The following is a 21759-nucleotide window of genomic DNA, read 5'->3' as shown; positions in this document are numbered from 1 at the left end:
GAGAGGGCTTGGGAAGTGAGTCAGCTGTTGTTTGCTGATGATGCAGCACTGGCGGCTGATTCGGGTGAGAAACTGCAGAAGTTGGTGACTGACTTTGGTAGTGTGTGAAAGAAGAAAGCTGAGTAAATGTGAATAAGAACAAGGTTATTAATTTCAGCAGTGTTGAGGGACAAGTAAATTGGGAGGTAAGTTTGAATGGAGAAAAACTGGAGGAAGTGAAGTGTTTTAGATATCTGGGAGTGGATTTGGCAGCGGATGGAACCATGGAAGCTGAAGTGAGTCACAGGGTGGGGAAGGGGTCGAAGGTTCTGGGAGCGTTGAAGAATGTATGAAAGGCGAGAACGTTATCATGGAGAGCAAAAATGGGTATGTTTGAAGGAATAGTGGTATCAACAATGTTATATGGTTGTGAGGCATGGGATATAGGTAGGGTTGTGCGGAGGAGGGTGGATGTATTGGAAATGAGATGTTTGAGGACTATGTGGTGTGAGGTGGTTTGATCAAGTAATGAAAGGGTAAGAGAGAGATGTGGTAATAAAAAGAGTGTGGTTGAGTGAGCAGAAGAGGGTGTGTTGAAGTAGTTTGGTCATGTGGAGAGAATGAGTGAGGAAAGACTAAAAAAGAGGATATACGTGTCAGAGGTAATGGGAACAAGGAGAAGCGGGCGACCAAATTGGAGGTGGAAGGATGGAGTGGAAAAGATTTTGGGCGATCGGGGCCTTAACATACAGGAGGGTGAAAGGTGTGCAAGGAGTAGAGTGAATTGGAACGATGTGGTATACCGGGGTCGCCGTGCTGGCAATGGATTGAACCAGGGCATGTGAAGCGTCTGGGGTAAACCATGGAAAGGTCTGTGGGGCCTGGATGTGGAAAGGGAGCTGTGGTTTCGGGGCATTACACATGATAGATAGGGACTGAGTGTGAACGAATGTAGCCGTTTTGTCTTTTCCTAGAGCTATCTCGTCGTGGGGGGGGTACTATTTCGTGTGGCGGAGTGGCGACGGGAATGGACGAAGGCAGCAAATATGAATATATACATGTGTATATATGTTTGTATACGTTGAAATGTATAGGTATGTACTTGCGCGTGTGTGGACGTTTACGTATATACATGTGGGGTGGGTTGGGCCATTCTTCGTCTGTTTCCTTGTGCTACCTCGCTGACGCGGGAGACGGCGATAAAGTATAATAGAATAAATGTAAATAAATATATATTAATTCAGAGGTGTTACCGGTCTCCGCCTACTTGGGGTTACACCTTAATTAAGAAGTAGCCTTTGGTGAGGATGTATGAACGTCATTTGAAACTCAGATGTACAGTCTTGTCTAAGGACTTTTCACTTCAAAGTTCATATTCTCCCTGCTACTGATCATAGTACATCCTTGAAGGTACGGGGGGGAAAACAGGGTCCGTTAGCAACATCAGGACCCTTTCACAGTGGTGAAATATAATGCTAAGCAACACCAGGACACTCACAGTGACGAAATATAATTCTAATGTTTGCATAGATTCTGTCGTAAAAAAAAAAGAAAGTAATCTATTCCTGTATTTCAGGTACACTATCATCATAATCTCCCGCTTGTCTGGCCATCTATATGCAATATTCAAAGGTCAGTGGTGACGTGGGGCAGTCCCCCGCGCTGCCTCCTTCAACGGTATTCATTTGTGGCATTCCTGATGCCTTGCGCGACACGTGACTAACTCCCCCCACCCAACCACACACACACACACACACACACACACACACACACACACACACAGCTTCACACACACACACACACAGCTTCATCGGCGGACCTGATTTCAGTCCGTCTCAAATATGAAGTAAAAAATCTTTATCGTCTAAAGACATCTGAAAACACTGGTTGGGGAAAAAAAAAATTCAATAGAAAAACAAATGTGGAATAATTTTGGCCTATCATTTCTATATTGAGATAACAGAACAACGGTGTCGTAAAACACCCAGTTTTGCTTGACCACAATACTGAGGATGTGTGTAAAGTATGTAACTAACGTGACTCACTCAGACAGAACTCAAAATACCAACACTGAATTCGAAACACGCAGAATGAATAACACCATCTCATCTGATAAGGTGTTTACCTAATCGTTCGAACCCTTAAAAACGTAACCTCTAAAACCGTTTCCACTACGGGATATTTATAGAAGAAAGGAAATCGGTGATAAAAAGGGTTAATAGACAGAACAGGACCTTGAAAACCTATTTATGGAAAAGGGGGGAGAAGCTGAGCCATCAACAACCACGGAGACAGATCGGCTAGAGAGGAAACTAGATATGACGGAGCAAAGCGAGGGAGGGAAGCCAAAAGAAGGGAGCTTAGGGATGAGACCCCAATGCCATACCCTGTCAAAAAAAAACAACATAGGATTCAAATTCTTTCAGAAATGTCGACCATACATTAGTAAGATAGCAATTAATACCACCAATACACGTCGCCTTACGGCAGCCATACTGGTGATCAGAGAGAAGCCTACGAGATTCAAGAAGTCTGAGGAAATGGGAGTTGAGTAGGGATTAAAGGACTAGATAAAGCAAAAGGACGAAAGAGGGGTTAGAATATTCCTCTCCCTTATTACTGCACAGGTAAATACGAAAATCGGTTCAACTGGTTGGACCTAGTCACCTGCAGGGGAGTTATCAAAGAATAAAATGAATTTCAAAAAATAAGAGTTCCTCTATTAGTTCTATCTATTCCAACGACTATTCTGGCACACACAATCCAATTGCCTCCCCTTCAGTAAAGCAACAATCATTCTCAAACAAGAAACTAAATTCTATCACTACAAATGCCTGGAGACGAAGTCCACTGGCCTCCATATCTGGAGACGTCCTTTTCTTTAATTTATTTTTGCTTTCCTACTACTATTTTTCAACGCCTGCTCTGGTCATCTTACATGGGAGGACAATAATCTTTTCACAGGAAATTTTTATACATAACAGGAAAATAATTAGCGACAGCTTTATCATGCGAAAATCAATCACAGAGATTTCTTTAGCCAGTGGTTCAAAGGTCGAGTCGAGTCTTTGATGCCTAAACCAGTTTCGAAAACCCCACACTAAGTTACAAAATGTTTCCCAAGATCTCTTTCCCGGCAGCAACAATTTTCATACTACGGTCTTATTTGCCTGAACACAGGGACCATGCAAAACAAAATTCTACAGTAGTTATGGTGTTCCCAAACATTTGTTACATATGGGTCAAAAGCTCATTATTTATGCCCTTAATCTATACCTCAAAACGACCTGTCATCCTAAAATTTGGTTCTTAAGAGTTTGTTGTACCATAAGACAAACTTGCTTTATGTCGCAAGCAAATTTCTCGCTCCCCTGGCAAACGAATACAAATATCATTATCCGTTTTCGACTAGTATGAATCAGAAGTCATACCCTGAAAGTTAACATCTGGCAGGATATTTGTACTTATCGGCACGAGTCCAAACGAAAACAACTCTGATATTTTATTTGAGACACACATAAGGCTTTGTGCAATGTCAGACACAGACATGTTAACAGATGTGGTTATAGTATTCTTTCAGGTGATGCTCGTCTGTGTGAATTTCTTGGTCACTTTCCCGTATGGTTTGGACAACAGAGTTGTCGGGTAGACTGACCTAATGAACTGATCAACAAACGAGTCTCATGGTCACCAACGTCGACGAAGCTGATGATTCTGGAGGTGTAGCTCTCCAGATACTGAACTATAGAGGTAAAAGTCTTGGGAATACAAGACCCTAGCGACAAGACAAATATACACAGACTTGATGGAGTGAGGGAAAATGCGTCGCATTGTAAGAAGATTCGCCGGGGATAAGCCTAGTTCTGGCCAACGTCGTATGATGGCCCCGGGGTATGTTGACCTTCAAGAAAAACTACATCTATCATCCCATCGTATGATACGAGGAAAAAAAACGAGACGGTCCACGATTCTTTCAAAAATAATTGTCAGATAAAGTTTGTAAAGCGTAGTCACGGAAGAAATTTTGTTCTTAATTTTCTGAGAATATATGTTATGATGATTACAGAATTTGGCAGTAGTGGCTTGTAAGATACACCGCCAACATCTTAAAAAAAGGTGTTTCATGAAACATTTGTTTTCACGTAATGCAACGTAGTTATCCGGAATGAGCAAAGAATTGGTGGAACCACCGTTTGAAAAGTTACAAAAATATGCTAAATTCCATGGCCAAGGGTAGCATATTTTTTTCAAATAATGAGCGCAATCAAACCTTAATTTTTTCATCATGAGAGGCATAACTCAGGCAAAATCCAAACGAAAGTGACAGTTCTTATCCCCTACAATTCTCTGGGGGCTGGAGAACAGCTGAACAAGCATGGAAGGTTCATGTCTAAAGCATTTTCGCTCAACTATGGTGCAACTCCCCATGACAGACACAACGTTTCCTGTGAGTGTCAGCCATAGTACGCAAGCGACACACTGAAAACTTTCATGAAAACAGTAAATGTATCAAATGTAACGAAACTAGGCATTTACATTTACCAAAGAAAAAACACATTTTGAACCATTTAACATTATACAAGATGAATTACTTTCACGTACCAAGGAAAACTAAGTAACACTCATCCAGATCAACGAGAACGCTGGCGTTAAATGGGACTCTTAAGATTCCACTACAACTTTCTGGAGGGGAAAAAAAGACTCACGACTTCATGCGTTAAAGCAGTGAGGAAAGCATTAACATCGGTCAGCTGACCAATCTAAAGAAAATTCACAATAATCTCAACAACTGTTTTTGGATGAGGCGTTGCTTGAAATAAAACTGGCTGAATGCTTTACTACAGTGGTGTACTCTGGATATCGTCACTCGGCATATTCCTTTGATATGAAACTATACGAATCAAAGCATTCGTCTACACTATCAACATGGCCATCAAAGTGATCAATGCTTTTACTGCGATAATTACGGTACCATACAGAAAACAGGCAATCACACCAGCCAATCCTTAGAGCGCAGGACAAACAGAAAGTCGCGCCATTAATTTGTTCATTTACGATCATTTAACAATGGAAGATTATGATGATGAAAATCTGAGGTCAGACGAGTTATCTTGATAAGATAAATGATGCGCGATTGTTTCCCTGGAGACTAATTGGGGGCATCATGACCCCTATCACCTGAACCAGAAGGGTGCTCCCTGAAACACATGCGTCGCACGCAGTGCAACACATGAGTGGAACTGAAATAAAAACTGGAAGTAAGTAAGGTCTAGAACATATAAAAAAAAAAAAAGAATCGGCCAAAGTTGGCATCTAGTTATGAGTAGAGTTCCACATCAAACCCTTTTTCTAAAGGGCTTAACTCAGGCAAACCACAAACTAGAGTTATGGATCTCATGCCATACAACTCCTTAATTACTGTGAAAAAATTGAATGAACTTTCATGAGTATCCGATTCACACATGGTTTATGGCCAAGGTTACTTTGTAAGGCACTGTATGACACCCGACAACGAACGGACAAGTGGCAAAGCTATCCCTACGTTCTGCTTTGCTACAGACGCGACAAGCAAACTATGCTCAACCAGCAGCTTACAACCCACACAAAATATGGTTAAATAGTCCGTTTTGAGCATTTGTTCCTAATGAAAAATCCTTTCCTACTTTCCCTTACGAAGATATTGAAAGGTAGCTCATATACATGAAGTGCATCGAGCTTGGGCCTTCCTACGATGGAGGAGCCACGAATATCAACCTTCGTCGATTAAAAACATTAATTCCATAATATTAAACATTACACCGAGAAAATCACAGGCATTTTCTTTTTTCTAGATCCCCATTTCTTTACCAAGGAAAGCGTAATATCCCTAATACCACAGGATACGCAACGCGGCATCTACTTGAAATCATCTAAGATCTACAATATACGGTTGGTGAAAGTTGAACAATAATAGTTTTATTCACATATCCGATTCAGGATCTTTGGTCTAATATTGTAAATCGATAGGTTTAGTTCCCTTGAATCGAGTCACTTTTTTATCTCTAGCCCATTTTTCTTATATGTATTCACCATTTCCTGCGATAGCGTAAGGAACAGATGACTGCTTTTGAAGGAAAAATCCTCACTTAGCCGCCTTCTCTGTTCCTTCTTTTGAAAAAGTAAAACTGGAGTGGAGGATTTCCAGCCCCCCAACTCACACCTCTTTTAGTCGCCTACGACACGCAGGGAATACGTAGGAAGTATATACATAGTCTAGTGATGCTTCGACTGTGGAAAGTGATTCGAAATATGAGGATGGCTAATGCTCTACGCGTTTTACACAGCTCAAGTCAGTAACGAAAAGTGCAATCATGATATTCCTTGGTAACCAAACATCAAATACTTCATATTATTCTCGCAGAGCAAACTGTTGTCACTCATTTTGTCTTACAACAAAAGCATCCCAATGATAAGACGATGACGATTTTGGAAGGAATTATACATTTAACATCACGTTATCACTAACCGGAATGGGACCAGCGTACCTGCAAGTTAGAGCACAAATATTTTAAGTTGTATAAACACTATTTGTTAAGTACGAAACGAAACGCATCCTTATAGAATTTTCCTCTTCAAGATTACGTAAAATAAAGATTAAGGTGAGGCTGAGGGTGTTATTACCCATAAAATATAGTAAGCACATATATGGTGACACCGCTGCCAATGAGAGGGAAGGCTCAGGAAGGGAAGTACTGGCCCCTCCCGTGGCCTCAGCCAACTTAAGGTATATTTTTACGATAACTTCTTGTGAGAATATACTGCCAGGGAAAGGGAGAGCCCAGGAGGTAGCGTACTGGCCCCTCCCATTACCCCAACTAAATCCCGTCCTTTACTCTTCCCCTAATTTGTAGCATTCCCATAAGTGTAGGCTATTGACATCAGGCACCCGGGCTGATACTACCATACTGACAAAGGAGCACTAAAGTGGTACCCAAAACAATCTTGCATCCTTCACGTCAGTAATGCAGGTCTTATTTCCTTTCCCATCTACATGTGACTAACGGGCTGGTCCTGTCATATCCTTACAAGAGCCATATACCTACCTAAATCTCTTTCTTCACAAGTTCACCTACCTCAAGAATCTCCAGGTTCCGACCCGACTACTGCCGGAGAAGGAGGGCTCAGGCTGTACAAGTACCAGCACCTACCAAGACCTTTCCAACTCTGATAGGCCTTCCTCTGTCATCTAATCACTATACCAGCATTCGAGGTCTCTAGTAACCTCTCTTCTGTTGAACATCCATCTGTCCAGTACCTCTCCTAATATTTCACTTCCCTCCGAGACCCAGTTATCTAATCATCAGCTTACAACTGACTCACTTCCAAAGCCCTTTCATCCACAACAGACTGCATACTTGCCCCTCTCTCCAAAACTCTTGTATTCACATCCCTAACAACCCCATCCATAAACAAATCAAACAACCATGGAGACATCACGCACCCCTGCTGCAACCAGACATTTACCGAGAACCAACCACTTTCCTCTCTTCCTACTCGTACACATGCCTTACATCCTCGATAAAAACTTCACTGCTTCTAGCAACTAACCTCTCACACCATATACTCTTAATACCGTCCGCAAAGCATCTCTATCAACTCTTTCATATGCTTTCTCCAGATCCATAAATGCTACATACAAATCCATCCGTTTTTCTAAGTATTTCTCACATACATTCTTCAAAGCCAACACCTGATCCACATATCCTCTACCACTTCTGAAAAAACACTGCCCTTCCCCAATTTGATGCTCCGTACATGCCTTTACTCTCCCAGTCAAAACCCTCCCATATAATTTCCCAGGAATACTCAACAGGCATATACCTCTGTAATTTGAGCACTCATCTTTATCCCCTTTACCTTTGTACAATGGCACTATGCATGCATTCCGCCAATCCTCAGGCACTTCACCATGAACCATACATACAATGAATATCCTTACTAACCAGTCAACACCACAGTCACCCCCTTTTTAATAAATTACACTGGCATACCATCTAGAACCGCCGCTTTTCCGGCTTTCATCTTCTGCAAAACTTTCACTATCTCTTCTCTGTTTACCAAACCATTCTCCCTGACCCTCTCACTTCGCACACCACCTCGACCAAAACACCCTATATCTTCCACTCTATCATCAAACATATTCAACAAACCTTCAAAATACTCACTCCATCTCCTCATTTCACCACTACTTGTTATCACCTCCCTATCAAGCCCCTTTACCGGTGTTTCCATTTGTTCTCTTGTCTTACGCATTTTATTTACCTCCTTCTAAAACATCTTTTTATTCTCCCTAAAATTTAATGATACTCTCTCACCCCAACTTTCATCTGCCCTCTTTTTCACCTCTTGCACCTTTCTCTTGACCTCCTGCCTCTTTCTTTTATACCTCTCCCAGTCAATCGCACTACTTCCCCGCAAAAATCGTCCAAACGCCTCTCTCTTCTCTTTCACTAACAATCTTACTTCATCCCATCACATACTACTCTTTCTAATCTGCCCACCTCCCACCTTTCTCATGCCACAAGCATCTTGCGCAAGCATTCACGACTTCCCTAAATACATCCTATTCCTCCCCCACTCCCCTTACGTCATTTGCTCTCACCTTTTTCCATTCTGCACTCAGTCTCTCCTGGTATTTCATCACACAAGTCTCCTTTCCAAGCTCTCTTACTCTCACTACTTTCTTCACCCTTACATTCTCTCTTTTCTGAAAACCTCTACAAATCTTCTTCGCCGACATAAGGTAATGATTAGACATCCCTCCAGTTGCCCCTCTCAACACATTAACATCCAAAAGTCTCTCTTTCAAGCGCCTATCGATTAAACACGTAATCAAGTGACGCTCTCTGGCCATCTCTCCTACTTACATACGTCTACTTTTGTATCTCTCTCTTTTTAAAGCAGGTATTCCCAATCACCAGTCCTTTTTCAGCACACAAATCTACAAGCTCTTCACCATTTCCATTTATAACACTGAACACCCAATGTACACCAATTTTACCCTCAACTACCACATTACTCACCTTGGCATTCAAATCACCCATCACTATAACCCGGTCTCATCCATCAAAGTTACTAACACACTCACTCAGCTGCTCCTAAAACACATGCCCCATGATCTTTCCTCTCATGACCAGGTGCATAGGCACCAATAATCACCCATCTCTCTCCATCCACTTTCGGTTTTACCCATATCAATCTAGAGTTTACTTTCTTACACTATCACATACTCCCACAACTGCTTCAGTAGTAGTGCTACTCCTTCCTTCGCTCTTGTCCTCTCACCAACCCCTGACTTTACTCCCTAGACATTCCCAAAGCACTCTTCTCCTTTACCCTTGAGATTCGTTTCACTCGAGCCAAAACATTCAGGTTCCTTACCTCAAACATACTACCTCTCTCTCCTTTTTTCTCATCTTGGTTACATCCACTCACATTTAGACACCCCAATCTGAGCCTTCGAGGAGGATGAGCACTCGCATGACTCCTCCTTCTGTTTCCACTTTCAGAAAGTTGAAATACAAGGATGGGAAGGTTTCTAGCCCAGCCTAGCCCGACCCCCCCTCCTCCCTTTAGTCGCCTTCTATGACACGCTGGGAATGCGTGGGAAGTATTCTTTTTCCCCTATCCCCAGGGATATATATAGATATATATATCCCTGGGGATATATATAGATATATTTATCCCTGGGGATATATATAGATATATATATATATATATAGATATATATATATATAGAAATATATATAGATATATATATATATAGAAATATATATAGATATATATATATATATATATATATATATAGAAATATATATAGATATATATTTCTTGCATATCTATCTATATATATATATATATATATATATATATATATATATATATATATATATATATATATATATATATATATATGCAAGAAAATAATACAAGCTTGCTATTTCGAGCATTGTGTGTTGTCTTTATGAATAGGTGAAAACCAGAGAAAGTCACAAAGGTGAAGAGGGACTCAAATAAAGGTCAGCAGATTATGTGACCAGCAAAATTATCACAAAACAGTTAGGAAATAAGTTTGTAACGAGGAATTAGAGATAGAAAGGTAGAGATAAGAGGGCGTTCGTCTATCGAATGATTTACGAGGTTGATTTACAAGAAAGAGTAGCAAGTAAAAGCCTCCTAGGCAGCAAGAACATGTGAGCCGAGTTTAACCACTCGCCTGACCTGGATTCGCCATTCAGCCATGTGACCCATATCTGCCCGTTACCCAGAGGCGTAGCTAAGGGAGGAGCAAGGGAGAAGAGATGGGTAGGAGGTAACCTCTCTCCCCCTTTTACGTCGTCCATTATTTGTACGAAAAAGACGAAAATCAGATACCTAAGTGACATCAACCTTTGTGAATGTATACGAAATGACATAAGGTTTATTGTTCCACCTCCCACGACAATGGTCACTCGAGTTATGTCTCCTTTCTACCATCACCGCCAACTATTTTAGCCTCGTTCTCTTCCTCCTCACGACTCGCGCCTTTCTGGAATTCCGGTTACTCCATCCCGTCACGTGAGGTGCACGAGTCCACCTGAACCACGAGACCTACATGGACATGTTTCAGAAGACCTAAGTTCTCCACATCCTAATCCTCCTAACTACAATTCGTTGAGCACGACGGTACGATCCTTTTAAGCATTACGGTACGACCCCTATAAGCCCCACGGTGGGGCCCTTCAAGCATTACGGTACGATCCAATAACCATTACCGTACGAACCTTAGGTATGATGGTCAGGCCTCTGATCCGATCCCATTATCTACAAAACAGTCATGACACCTACACCTAAAAGGCGTCCACTTCACTTAAAACCTAAATGACAGTCAGGTGAACAAATATTTTCCAGATCCATAATTCTTTCGTTTTTTGATAAATAGGTTCTAATTAGAGAAAACTGCTCTTAGAGAAGCTGGACGATAAACAAAACGTGGAAAAATGGTTAGATAGAAAGATTCATCAGTAGAAGAAAGAGAAGACCTGAGATATTAGGGAAGTGGAAAACCGCAGTTGCTATGAAAGACAAGGTAAATAGTTCCAAAGCTTGGCAGATTAAGTTAAGACACCTTAAAAGCGTTACCCTTGAGCTGCTAACAGCCAAAAAGTAATCATGTGTTACAGTGGCTTAAGTAGTCCTTAGTCAAGCTAATGGCAGGATCATACAAGCAACCATTTCTCGGGGGTCAAAATCCGAAGTCATACCTTTAGAAAAGGTAGAGAGCTACCACTGTAGCACCGGGCAAATGATTCGAGTTTTGAAGCCAGACTGGGAGAGATGACGCGTCGGATTGCTGAGTACTCGGCTTTATCAAGTGGGTATATTTAGAACCTTCCCAGATGTGGCAACAATACTCCATACAAGGACGAATCAGACCTTTATATAAACGGAGCGACTGCTCAAAAGAACTCTTGGTATCTTATCAAAAACTCCTAATTTCTCGGAGGTAGACTTGCCTTTCGTGTAAAACTGAGGTTTCCATAATATTTTTGATATAGCAATGATAGCAAGCATGTTCATTGTGTAGAAACGTGAAATAAAAAAGACGTCAAAGGAGACGGGAAAGACGGGAGAGGTTTTAAACTAAAAAACGGGTCTTTAGAGGCGCCACACCTAACTAGGTTGTGACAGCCCCACTGGGAGATCCGGTCTAAATATAAGTTGAGAGAGGCAAACACGATGGAGCGTATTCAAAACATGTATAGAAATGCAGAGTCGCATTGTCACCGCACGAGTGCATTTGGTAAATGTAGAAGAAAGGTAAAGGTTGATGAAGAGAAGGAATAGCGTAGGAGAAAAGACAAGAGCCTGATGGACACCTCTGCTCCCAGGGAAAGAGGAGACAGATCGACCAGAAGGGAAATTCGACACGAGAGTAGTGTGTGCAAGGTAATTAAAAAAAAATGATTAAGTTGGGAGATTTGATCCCAATGCCAGATCTGATTAAAGGCTATTTATGCATGAAAGGCCAAACAAAAGGATTCCACAGTTTCTCACGAAGAAGATACTCGGACATTAGCAACATAGGAAAGGACATGAAAGTGGCGTCTTGTGAAAGACAGATTCAAGATGTTTAGGTAACCGAGTACATGGGAGTTTAGAAGATTCGAAGCCTGGAAATAACAGATGTCAGAGATATTACGCGATATTTGTTAGAAGGGTTGAAACACATCCCTTTATAGGACAGGCTGTACAAATCCACATTTCTAATAGGTACAAGCTTTTAAGTAGAAACTAAAGATAAACAATATAGACCCCTTCGAAGAGGGAAAACGGATGCCACCTTATCCATTCGTCGTCCTCGTGTCTTGAGAAAGCATTTCTGGATTAAACGGAGAGATTATATGGAGGCAACATTAGTAAGAGGAGCGTCATGGGCTGAGGGGATGTCAGAATCACCCATGGTGGAGTTACAGTAGGAAAGATAATCAAAAGTATAGTTATAAATGTGATTATAAAGAATTCAGAGATTCGTTAAACATTATTCATTCCAGAAGCCATGTTGATGGTCGGTTATGAATCAATATTCTAGAAATTTAAGTTTCATTTCTAGACATTGTTTAATGCTTTACCTAGATCATATATGAGGCTAACGGGGCGGTAGTTCGAAGCACATACCGTCATCGTTTTTCTAAATCGGTGATATGTCAGTTAGCCTCCAGTCATCACAGGCTTTCCCTTACCGAATATTTTGGTCACATCTCCAGCTACCTTTCTTCAGCATGCTTAGGCAGATATCGTCTGGAACAGTTGATTTGTTCGGATTTAGTTTGTCTAGATACTGAAATACTTCGTGACATTCATAAAACTGAATCCCAATGCCACAGCAACAACCCCTGCTCTGCACAAAGGTCAAGAGACTAATGAAAAAAATAAAGCTACTTCGTGCTGGAAGAAAGGTGTGGAATGGTTTCGAGCGCTAGTTCAACTCTCTTAAATTTCGTAACTTAGAATATGTGGATTTCAACCTATGAATAATCCTTTCGAGATGAGTGTGCTCTTGAAAGTATGCAGAAGTTCTGTCAACGGATGTTACACTCATCATGACTATACGAACCTTGGTTATAATGCAGTCAGGCCAGGCCATGACATACAAGGATCGTGTAGTCGTCGTTGAATCAAACACCCAAGTGGCCCAAATCCTCCAGGGAACCAATGAGCCCACAACCTACATTCCTGGTACCTTGATACCTTTTTTAACAAAAAGGTGAACTGGTATTCCCAAACAGATGCGTTACTTTGATCAATCTTCCAAAATGACCACATGAACTAAAGCTTCTTCCAGACAAGTTAATCAGACTTTTGTGCCTCATCAAAACAAACCTACCTAACTCACCGGCTGAACATACATTTCCATAAACACACACACACAGTGCATCTAGCCGCCACCACCTCTTTTTTTTTATACCCCTTTCTCATTTTTAGTGACTATTCTTTTTCCTTTTTTATCTTTCTTTTTGCCCCCCCCCCCTTTTTTTCTTTTACATCCACGACTGGTCTCGAGAAAGGATTTCGTTCGCGGCTTTTGATACAGAATTGAAAACGACAGATGAGAAAAGACTACGGCAATATGTGCAGCTGGGACGACTAAGCTTCTCATTTAAGTTCGTTCAAGGGAACTGAAGAAATCGCATGTGATTCTGCGTCGTCGTAAACTATTTGTACAGAAATATACTTATCCCGAAATGAAAGCATATCATTACGAAGATATAAATCCAAGTGAAACAACAAAGGAAAAGACAGCATTATGTGCAGATGTATAGAAAACGTGGATGTCGCATCGCATCTTCATGGTACAATGACATAAAGCCGGTCTGTTGCTATGGCTGGAATACCACAAGAATTCTACACCGGACGCTGCAGTAGCGGCTCCACCACCAGACGTCTGTTCCAGGAAAGGCCTCGTAGTTGCTACCTGTCGACTGACGCGTCCTGCAAGAAACTGCCTGGACGTAGGAATGTATCTCAAGCTCTTCCAGACGAACCGAGTCCCACTTTTATGTGAAATTATTAACATCTCGGAGAGCTATTGCCCTGTGGCAAATAAGTTTCGTCTTTTTTTTCTCTTTTTTTCTTCAGTTCTAGTCCTGCAAAACAGCATTCGCCGGCACAGTACCATTCCTACCGCCTGTACTGTACCAGCCTGGCATCTTGTATTATTGTTCCTTCAGTATTGTGCCATCCCTGCTACCAGTAGTGTACCATCTGTATTGTACCATCTCTGCCACATTTGTTCCATCTGTTCTATACCATCCCCGCCAACAGTATCGTACCTTCCCTGTCACCTACACTGTTCCATCTGTACTGTATCATCCATGGACACGAGTACTGTACCATCCCTGCTCCTATATTGTATCATCTTTATTGTACAATCCTTGCCACCTTTACTGCACTACTCCCTGTCACTTACCCAAGTGCACTATCTTCCTAAGGCCCAAAATAGCACCGAGCTATACCATTCTTAATGTGGCATCCCTATCCATCTGCAATGTATCATACATACCCATATACTGTGCCAACATTTGTACCATACTTGCCGCTGCACTGTACCAACATCTGCATTATACTTGCCCTCGCACTGTATCAATACCTGTATCATACTTGCCCCTGCACTGTACTATCAGTTGCATCATACTTGCCCCAGCACTTTACTAATATCTGTATCGTACACCTGGACTGTACCGACAACGGTATCATTCTAGCCCCAGCAATGTACCAGTATCTAACATACTTGCCCCCTGTAATGTACCATACTTTTTCCTATATTGGACCAACGTCCCTAAAATCAAGAGGCGAGTTCTTTGGTTCTGCGTTTCAGGTTCGTTGGGTCACATTTCTACTCGACCCTTTCATGTTGGTTAGGGGTCATCAATATAAGACTAGACCAGCGATATTTCGGGTCAAAAATAATTAAATCAATACCGCTAACAAGTGTAGACACACCAGTGAAAGCCACCAGCTGTTGTAAAATAGGTGTTCCAGTTTCTGTTCTGCAAGAAAAGCGACCTCTTGATACCAATGATATTCAAAGCATTAGGACTTTTTGGTGAAATTTAGTAGAATCCAATCATCACAACCTTCACCATGATTAATAATGTGACTTCTCTGATGTATCCACCGTGTCTTGTGACAGCTTGTTCATTTCTCCAGCAAAGGGTACGAATCCACGGTTACTGAGGGGCTGCCAGCTGATGTCTTTACAGTATACCCAGAACAATACGCCTTGCTCTCACCTTGAAACATGGCAACACCGGCAGAAGCTGATGATGTTTACAAGAATCAAACTCCACCGTGGCTGAACGTACGGAAAGGAATAACAATTATTCTGCGTTTGAGCAGAAAGGGAGAGAAAGAGAAAGGGTCAGTGGCAAAGACAGTACGTACTTCCAGCCAACAAGCTTCGCTCTATATAATACCATTCCTGCTGTGGGTATCACAGGCCACCAGAGCCGTGTAGTCTCGGCTTCTGGTTCGAGGAATCCCGTAATTCAAAAATATCGCGGCAGTATATTTGAAGCTCACCCTCCAGCCCTCAGCCAATTAGCTCTCTGGGTGGCCCGGCCGAATTCTCGAACAGTTTTTGCGATAAATTTCAGACTTACGGCTGTCACTACCTCGCTATAAAGGATGTTTACAGACTGCACTTAACGTGGTTTAGCACTTGACTGGTGAAGGATCGTTATTACCGGTTGTAAGGAGTCGGGGGGAAGATAGGGGAGCGGTGGGGCTTGTTTATGTTAGCAGGGGTGCGGGCGGAGCTGGAGTGTGGGCTGGGCTCATCATGCGAGCTAACGTCCGCTGCGACATTGAGGGGTCAAACACCAGCCGCCATCTGCCGCTGCCCCCGTTAATACAACAGTGATACCCATGTCCTCACTCTGCGAGTCGCTCTACCTCAACATTCTTATACCGTTAAGCATATCCCCTTCCAATTCCGATGATCAACAAGCAGCCATCGAGCGTGTGTCGTGGGTCGACGTGCTCCCTACCATTGCACTGGGCGGGACGTCAGTTGCTACGGTAGGCCTGTTGCCACGGGTGAAGCAGACTTGCAGTAAATGTCTTTTGTTTCAACATTTCCGCTACTCAGTCCTGACCATCAATATGCAGACATGAACGAGTAGCCGTTAAAAATTTTCGAAATTAAAAGTCGCCAAGAATAGATTTACGGTAATACACATTTCGTATGCTATATAAATCAAAGTGTGTGAGTGTTCTCATACGATTTCTCAGTGACATTAACCCTATGTACATTTAAGGCCAGACAGAAAGCATGATCTTCAGTTTCACCCTTCGATCAGGACTGTACCACAACTGGGATACGATGGCCTGTACCCTGACCTGACTCATAAGAGTTAGGTCAAGGGCCACCACGTACGTACGTTAATGGTCGTATCGTCGTGCTCAGCAGTCGTAGCATCACCATCAAAATCAGGAATGTCGTGATGATCTCAAGGGATATTATTGTCTGATCTTTTCGAGAGAAAAAAAATTGTACAGAAAAAATATACTGACTGGAAAACAGCATAAGGAAGTTGATTGGGTCTCAACTAGATACATACAACTTGTGTGTTTATGTAGGCTAGAACCTACATTTATCTTCGCATTCCATCAGACATGCAGCGTTTCGTACAAGATTAATTTGTAGCACCATCATGATAGGTTACATCCACATTACCAAAGTTATCACAGTATTACCACCATAACGGGTCCAAAATAACACGAGGACACAGCAACCACGACTGCCATCAAGATTAGACCAACGAACGGCCCAAAACTACAAGTGGCTAACAAAACCTTCTGACGCAGTAACCATGAAGAATTACAACCAAGTAGACGCGTCTGAATAACCACCGATTTTGACGTCTCGGAATCAACACAAATGATCACAACCATCTGAACGCGTCGCAGCGACCACGAAAGATAAAACACTTAAGACAGATCCGGACAACCACGACGGAATACAACCGTTCACAATCACAACTTTTAGACGGGTGGCAACAACCACAAAGGATCACAACCTATAACTGCATCTCGTTACCTTAGTTAGCAGGCACGCCAGGACCGACCGCGGCCACGTATACCAACTGGGGGGGATTAAACTTTTATCACTATGGCAAGATCAGGACTACCCACCTCCCTGGGGGGTTTCTAACCTGTTAGCTGCAGCTTTCAAGTCTCCAGAGTGAACCCCCCCCAACCCAACCTACCCCATCCCCTCGTCCCTTGCCATCACCAAACCTCTTGTTCTACCGGCCTTCATGACTCAGCCGACCATTCTTGTCGTAGTCTCCACTCGAAGTCCTTAATCTTGACCACCAGCGGGAGAGAGAGAGGTTCGAACCACCTCGTCATTGTAACTGCCAATTAGGCTAATCCCGGACGGATGTCTCCCTCTGTTCTGCTAGTAAACATTCTTCTTACGGTACGCCCACGGAAAATTGGCCACAACTACGTAAATATGAATAGTTTAGAATGTCTGAATTATGCTTTTTATCAAATCGTCTTGTAAATCACGTGAGATATTGGTCTTGTGAAATACTTGGCGAGTTCATCATCTCGTTCGTTTTCAACGAGTGTCCCATACTCATAAGGAAATGCATCTCGTGTGTAGAGCTACCGCCTACCACGCATAATGTCCTGGGTTCGAACCTTGGCTGTTGGAGGGTTACGAGCTCTATGAAATTGCGCGTTCATATATCCCTGGGGTAGGGGAGAATGGATACTTCCCACCTATTCCCAGTGTTGTAGAAGGCGACTAAAAAGGGAGGGAGCAGGGGGCTGTAAATCCTCCCCTCTCGTTTTTTCTAATTTTCCATGAGAAGAAACAGAGAAAGGGGCCAAGTGAGGATATTCCCTCTAAGGCTCAGTCCTCTGTTCTTAACGCTACCGCGGGAAATGGCAAATATATATATATATATATGTGAAAAGTGAGAGGGTTAGGGAAAATGATTTGGTAAACAGAGAAGAGGTAGTAAAAGCTTTGCGGAAGATGAAAGCCGGCAAGGCAGCAGGTTTGGATGGTATTGCAGTGGAATTTATTAAAAAAGGGGGTGACTGTATTGTTGACTGGTTGGTAAGGTTATTTAATGTATGTATGACTCATGGTGAGGTGCCTGAGGATTGGCGGAATGCGTGCATAGTGCCATTGTACAAAGGCAAAGGGGATAAGAGTGAGTGCTCAAATTACAGAGGTATAAGTTTGTTGAGTATTCCTGGTAAATTATATGGGAGGGTATTGATTGAGAGGGTGAAGGCATGTACAGAGCATCAGATTGGGGAAGAGCAGTGCGGTTTCAGAAGTGGTAGAGGATGTGTGGATCAGGTGTTTGCTTTGAAGAATGTATGTGAGAAATACTTAGAAAAGCAAATGGATTTGTATGTAGCATTTATGGATCTGGAGAAGGCATATGATAGAGTTGATAGAGATGCTCTGTGGAAGGTATTAAGAATATATGGTGTGGGAGGCAAGTTGTTAGAAGCAGTGAAAAGTTTTTATCGAGGATGTAAGGCATGTGTACGTGTAGGAAGAGAGGAAAGTGATTGGTTCTCAGTGAATGTAGGTTTGCGGCAGGGGTGTGTGATGTCTCCATGGTTGTTTAATTTGTTTATGGATAGGGTTGTTAGGGAGGTAAATGCAAGAGTCCTGGAAAGAGGGGCAAGTATGAAGTCTGTTGGGGATGAGAGAGCTTGGGAAGTGAGTCAGTTGTTGTTCGCTGATGATACAGCGCTGGTGGCTGATTCATGTGAGAAACTGCAGAAGCTGGTGACTGAGTTTGGTAAAGTGTGTGGAAGAAGAAAGTTAAGAGTAAATGTGAATAAGAGCAAGGTTATTAGGTACAGTAGGGTTGAGGGTCAAGTCAATTGGGAGGTGAGTTTGAATGGAGAAAAACTGGAGGAAGTGAAGTGTTTTAGATATCTGGGAGTGGATCTGTCAGCGGATGGAACCATGGAAGCGGAAGTGGATCATAGGGTGGGGGAGGGGGCGAAAATTTTGGGAGCCTTGAAAAATGTGTGGAAGTCGAGAACATTATCTCGGAAAGCAAAAATGGGTATGTTTGAAGGAATAGTGGTTCCAACAATGTTGTATGGTTGCGAGGCGTGGGCTATGGATAGAGTTGTGCGCAGGAGGATGGATGTGCTGGAAATGAGATGTTTGAGGACAATGTGTGGTGTGAGGTGGTTTGATCGAGTAAGTAACGTAAGGGTAAGAGAGATGTGTGGAAATAAAAAGAGCGTGGCTGAGAGAGCAGAAGAGGGTGTTTTGAAATGGTTTGGGCACATGGAGAGAATGAGTGAGGAAAGATTGACCAAGAGGATATATGTGTCGGAGGTGGAGGGAATGAGGAGAAGAGGGAGACCAAATTGGAGGTGGAAAGATGGAGTGAAAAAGATTTTGTGTGATCGGGGCCTGAACATGCAGGAGGGTGAAAGGAGGGCAAGGAATAGAGTGAATTGGAGCGATGTGGTATACAGGGGTTGACGTGCTGTCAGTGGATTGAATCAAGGCATGTGAAGCGTCTGGGGTAAACCATGGAAAGCTGTGTAGGTATGTATATTTGCGTGTGTGGACGTGTGTATGTACATGTGTATGGGGGGGGGGGTTGGGCCATTTCTTTCGTCTGTTTCCTTGCGCTACCTCGCAAACGCGGGAGACAGCGACAAAGTATAGAAAAAAAAAAAAAAAAATATATATATATATATATATATATATATATATATATATATATATATATATATGCATATATATATATATATATATATATATATATATATATATATATATATATATATATATATATATATATATATATATATAATCCATGCCAAAAAATATATTCCTGATGTCAATCATTTTCACTTAATCATATTCACTATCATGTTTACTGCATGCTCCCCACTATCACTTATGATCACTGTAGGTTCTCCTAAATCACTATCATGATCATTGTTGGTTTCTCTCGATCACTATCATGTTCACTATAGGTTCCCATCGATCAATGTATCATTTTTACAGCAGGATCCCCCCGATCAATATGACGTTCAATATAAGTTCCACTCGATCACTATTACGTTCACTGTAGGTTCGCCTCTATCACCACCATATATCTCCTATTTACGAAATATGTAGTGCATTCATATTTCATTTCATGAATCCAAACTAAAAGTGTGGGACTTACCGTTCCACTTGAACAAGCTGGCCACTGGGTTGAGGATGCGTGCGAGTGAATTGAAAGGCTTTCCATCCCACTCCATCGGGAGTGGAGTTGATGATGATTGATATATTGGACTAGACAAGTAAAAACCGCATAGCTGGTGGCTGTTTAGGATTATGAGGAGCCTTGCAGGGGGACGAGTGGCAGCAACCTCGCCCAGGTGTCGAAACCCTCAAAGAATCCCGAGCCACAGCGACTTCCACTTCCTGAGGTCACTCCTGAAAGAAAAAAAAAATGTCAAATGCTACTTCAAGTCTACGTCTACCATCATACTCGATCGTTTACCAAAAGCAGGTGGGACTCCCAACATGCATAACGGTAGGGAGTTGGAAATATAAGAATAGGAACATTTACGTTTCTTCTTAAATAAAGGTACGCGAGACTCCGATGGACTGGCCGGATCATGCCGGAAATCGCTGGAAAGAATGCACTAAAGATGGCCTACCTGTGGAGGGAACTCAAGACACCACTTTAACCGGGATATACACATGTTGACCAAACACAGGGCAACATATAGGGGCAGTGGAGACATGTGGAGGGCAAGACCCAGGGCAATGGTGACATTTGGAGGACCACAGAACCATAAACAGTCTTACTTTATTACAAAAAATTTGCTCCGACGTCCTCACTTCTGCAACCTCTAAAGTTCTTGAAACCGATAACCTTTCACTTCCCTAAACACTCAAAAGCCAAATTCCTATCTCTTTCAGATCACCAATGCTGCTTTCGCGGTGCAAGACCTACTCTTAGGTGATCCATCTGTGATCCTCCTCTCAGGGATTTTGGTGAATATATTGTCATCCCAGACACTTCCAAAGCATGTGTCAGGGTTTGGCACGTCTTTACTATCTGAATTTCCTTTCTTTAGCTGCTCTGCTTCTCTTTGTTCTCGAATGCATACTTATTCTATTAGTTCCATTACAGTGGTCGCTGATGAGACGTCCCCCTCTTACATCATCAATAATGGTGTCCCTAAGGGACACCGAATTCAGTCACCCTGATCACCGTTTTACATAATTCAACTTTCTCTCCCCTCCAGATACCACTTTAGTTTTTTCTTTCACTGGCCTGTGCAGCATTCAAAACTAGGAAGCAACAACCTGGTGAAATTCAACAGCACAAAAATGTAATTTCTTCGTGCTTTAGATTTCAATAATTTCATACCATAAGTTTCAAAACACTAGAGGTCGTCCCAGTCATACTTTATATGCATACTGGGCATCACTATACCCTCCACTCTCTCCCTGGAAACCCCATATCATGAACACAAGATATCTGCTTCCTAAAAGTTAAGGATTTTGTTACAGGTGCACCAAATTATTGTTCACTATGAGCAGCCATTTCATGTGTACAAGGATCTCATTCGTCCCAAAGAATGGTCTACTGCTTGCACATCTGGAATGGTCCTTCCTGCCCTCCTTTCTAAGACAAAGTGGACCAAAAGCCCTCCTTTTAACTCTCCAGCTATCACCTTCAGTAATCCCTC

General features: G+C 42.3%; 1 long non-coding RNA gene across 1 annotated transcript in view; it reads right to left on the bottom strand.

The window, feature by feature from the left end:
• The window catches only part of LOC139749341 (uncharacterized), a 100874-nt gene that overhangs the window by 9068 nt on the left and 70047 nt on the right, over nucleotides 1–21759 (bottom strand). The window contains exon 4 of the long non-coding RNA XR_011712945.1: nucleotides 20238–20491. This is a non-coding gene — a long non-coding RNA (uncharacterized lncRNA). The remainder of the gene's footprint in view (nucleotides 1–20237; nucleotides 20492–21759) is intronic.

Source organism: Panulirus ornatus, chromosome 7 (genome assembly GCF_036320965.1).
Source record: "Panulirus ornatus isolate Po-2019 chromosome 7, ASM3632096v1, whole genome shotgun sequence".
Taxonomy (NCBI): domain Eukaryota; kingdom Metazoa; phylum Arthropoda; class Malacostraca; order Decapoda; family Palinuridae; genus Panulirus; species Panulirus ornatus.
Note: the sequence above shows the minus strand (reverse complement) of the source record. Positions and strands in the feature narration are given on the sequence as shown.